The sequence below is a fragment of the Microtus ochrogaster genome, chromosome 24, assembly GCF_000317375.1.
Source record: "Microtus ochrogaster isolate Prairie Vole_2 chromosome 24, MicOch1.0, whole genome shotgun sequence".
NCBI lineage: Eukaryota > Metazoa > Chordata > Mammalia > Rodentia > Cricetidae > Microtus > Microtus ochrogaster.
Window position 1 is genome coordinate 23,614,003 of NC_022024.1, and position 3,639 is coordinate 23,617,641.

General features: G+C 39.7%; 1 pseudogene; it reads right to left on the reverse strand.

Annotated features, from left to right (window-relative positions):
* Nucleotides 1–278: 278 nt before the first annotated feature.
* On the reverse strand, nucleotides 279–2,914 carry LOC101988155 (annotated as a pseudogene).
* Between the last annotated feature and the right edge of the window lie 725 nt (nucleotides 2,915–3,639).

The following is a 3,639-nucleotide window of genomic DNA, read 5'->3' on the forward strand; positions in this document are numbered from 1 at the left end:
ATACAGTAAGTTATGGGAAGTAGAATTTCAGGATCCCAAAGTGTGAGTGCACCTTAGTGCCCATTGCCAAATTGCTTTCCAAAGAGCTGGAGCAGTTTATGACCCCATCAGAAATGAATGCAAGTGTCATCTCCCTGGATTCTCACCAGGAGGTAGGTGTTTGACCATTCGTTTTTTTCAAATTTGGGGGGTTGAAAAGCAATATGCAGCCAGGTATCATGGTGAATGCTTTGAATACCAGTACTAGGGAGGCAGAGGCAGCTGGATCTCTGTGAGTTTGAGGCCAGTCTGGTCTACAAAAAAAGGAAAAAAGAAGAAAAAGAAAGAGAGAAGAAGGAGGAGGAGGAGGAGGGGGGGAGGAAGAAAAGAAGGAAGGAAAAAAGGAAGGAAGGAAGGAAGGAAGGAAGGAAGGAAGGAAGGAAGGAAGGAAGGAAGGAAGGAAGGGAGTACTGTTGGGTTGCTACAGTTTTAAATTTACTTCTCCTATGAGTGAATCTCAATGGATCTCCATGTGCATCGATTAGCTGGGCTTCTTCTTAAACCTAAAGTTGTTTTCTTATAATACACACATTTTTAATTAAAAATAAATACAATTTTTAAATTGAACATTTTTTTATATTTGAGAGGACTCTGAAATCTGTGTATAATAAAAATTCTTCTGTCAATGGAGCGTTTTTTAGACTATCTTGCAGTATCATTTGTATTGGTATATTTTCTTTATTCTCTGCCTTTTTGTAATTCTTTTTTTTTTTTTTGAGACAGAATCTCACTGTATTGTTCCAGCTGTCCTAGAACTTACTATATAAACTAGGGTGGCCTCAGATCCACAGAGATTCACCTGCCTCCCCCTTATTAAATGAGTATACTACCACACCCAGACATTCCTTACTTTTCTTATTTTTTATTCTTAAATGTGTCTCTTTCCCAAACCGCCAATGTCTAAGTCTTGAGTGTTGAGTTGTCTTCCTCTATGAAACTGCTTTCCTTAAATTTCTTCTAATGTTCATAATGTTCTATTTATTTCTTATAATTTCTGATTTGTTTAGTGTTCTCCTAAGTAGAGAAGTCACTAGAGCCCTATTTGATAAGCAATCTAAAATAAGATATAGAACTGAACCATTAAGGGAACCAAAGCAGAAAAGACTAAAGAGTGGAAGGGGCTCTCAAATCTGGAAGATGTATTGAATATGATTCACTGCAAGTTTCCCCAAGATGAGCCATAATGAACATTATAGACATAAACAAATTCCCTTATTAATTCCCCCTCAACCTTATCTCTCTCCCTCCTTTCCTCTCTTTCTCTCTCTTCTTACTCAATTATCCATATTTTTTAGTTGTTAATAGTAGTATATTTAATGTTGTTTTTAGTAAACATACAAAACAGGTTAAAACATGCCATTTTCATAAGCACATCACTGAATTTTGCTCCTATTTTGCCCCACTTTGGTGGTCGGCTACCCTACCCAATTCTCAACACTCCTCTACTTTTTAGGTCCTCTCTCTGTGTGTGCACGTGTCTGTGCATGCAAATGTGTGTACTGTATGTGAGTGAGTGTGCTTTTGTGCATTGTGTGAGTGTGTATATGTATGTGTGTGTGAGTATGTAAGTACATGCATGTTTAGGTCAATCCTAGGAAAACTCTAGACTTATTCTGTTCTTTCACTGCAGGCTCCAGGGATCGAACAATCCCAGGTTGCCAGGCTTGCATGCCAAGTGCAGAGCCATCTTGTCAACCCCCAAAAACTCATCTCTATAAGGCACCAACCTCCAGTACTTTGTCATAGCAAAAGAAAACAGACCAAACACTAAGAAACAAATGCTTATTCCAAAACTATTTAATTCTAGGAAGCTAATTTAATAAATAAGAAGCAGCAAAGTCTCCCAAAAATGCACCAAAAATGAAACAAATAAATCAGTCCCACCATTAGTCACGGGAAAATTAAAAAGAAAAAAGGGAGAAGAGATAGAGGTTGATAACCACTCTTTTCACAAAGATGAAGTACTGTTTTAATGACTCAATGTCACTGAGAAAAATGAATAGGAAAAAGAAAAGTAAGAGTCCATATTTGCTGTACACAGTGCTGGAAATGGCCTACTAAAACACTGAAAAAAAATGGAAGACTTCATCCTTGTCACAGACTGCCACTTCAACAGAACACTCTGCGCACATGACAGGATGATAGATCTCTCCCACTTCTGTCTCCACAGGACCTTCAGGGTTAGACCTCATCTTAAAAGCACCCTGCTTTCTCTTCCTGTTTGCTGGACTCTTGTATTCTGAAACCTCCTCTCTGCTGACAGAAGAATTCATCACAAGCACTGTTCGGTGCCGAGAGTCTTGTAGGATTCATGTCTTTGGCAATCAAAGCACATGACTACAGTCATGCAGACAGGGCGATTCAAAACAGCACGACTGGAGCAGGTTGCTGTTGCTGACGTGGGTGCTCTCATCTCTGTTCATCAACCCAGACGTGGTCTCTGTTATCTTTCTCGGGAGCATGTAGCAACTCATCATTTGTTGAAATCCTGTGTTGTTTCTTCTTCTTTTTCTTGGTTGCTTATGTTGCTTTGTCTTCCTCCTCAGAACTGGAATCAAATAGACCGCATCCTAGTACTGTGTTGTGACTCTCCCAGCATTCCCAACTCCTGAGGAAGACCCTGCCCCATAGAGGATGACTTATCCTTTATCGTGTTGATGGTAGAGTTTAATTCAGCTTCCTTTTTTTTTTTTCAAGTTCATCTTCACGAGATGATTCCACATTCTCCAGTAAATATTTCCAGATGAGTTTTCATTTTTGGTCAAGAGTTCCATGTAAAAGCATATCCACTTTTTTAGAACCACTTGGAGTCAGCTCCTCATCACTCAGCTCTTCCACCTCTTAAGGAATCACAGTCTTCTGGGAGCAGGTTCATGGCAGCCTAGGGAGACGTACACAGTACACGGACTTCTGGGTGCCTGTGTAATCGGCACGTACCTTCCCTAAAGCCAATCATCCTTATCTAATGCTATTCTGTTCCACTACTCTAGCCGTAGAATTTGATAGTTAGAGAATTAGGTAAAGGATATACAAAAGCGAATCTGGCTAGTAAGTCCATGACCTTCTAGTCAACTTCTCATCCATCAATCTCTCTTGATTCTTGTCTCATGGGACTGTATATCCCATGTTTCAAGATTTTTATATCTTTGGAGAATCATTAAGCATTGATTTTGAAGAGCTGGTGCTATGGTCCAGCAAGTAAAGCTCCTGCCACACAAACATGAGGACCTAGGTTGGGATTCCCAGTATCCAAGTCAAAAAATCAAAAGTGGTGGCACCTATTCGTAGTTCCAGTGCTGAGGGGACAAAGACAGGCAGTTCCTTGGAGCCCATTGGCCAGCTGTCTAGCCCAGTTAATAAACTCTAGAGTCAATGAAAAATAATGTGTCAAAAAATAGGATGGACAGTCATAGTGGTAGTACCCAGTGTCAGCCTCTGGCCTCCACACACACGAGCCCTCCCCCACAAACATATACACATACCTAAATGAACACATATATACACTACATATACATACAGAGAACGCAAGAGAAAGAGAAAGCCCTGACTTTTTGTAAAAAAATTTATCTCTTTAAGCATTAACAACTCATCTTAATAAAT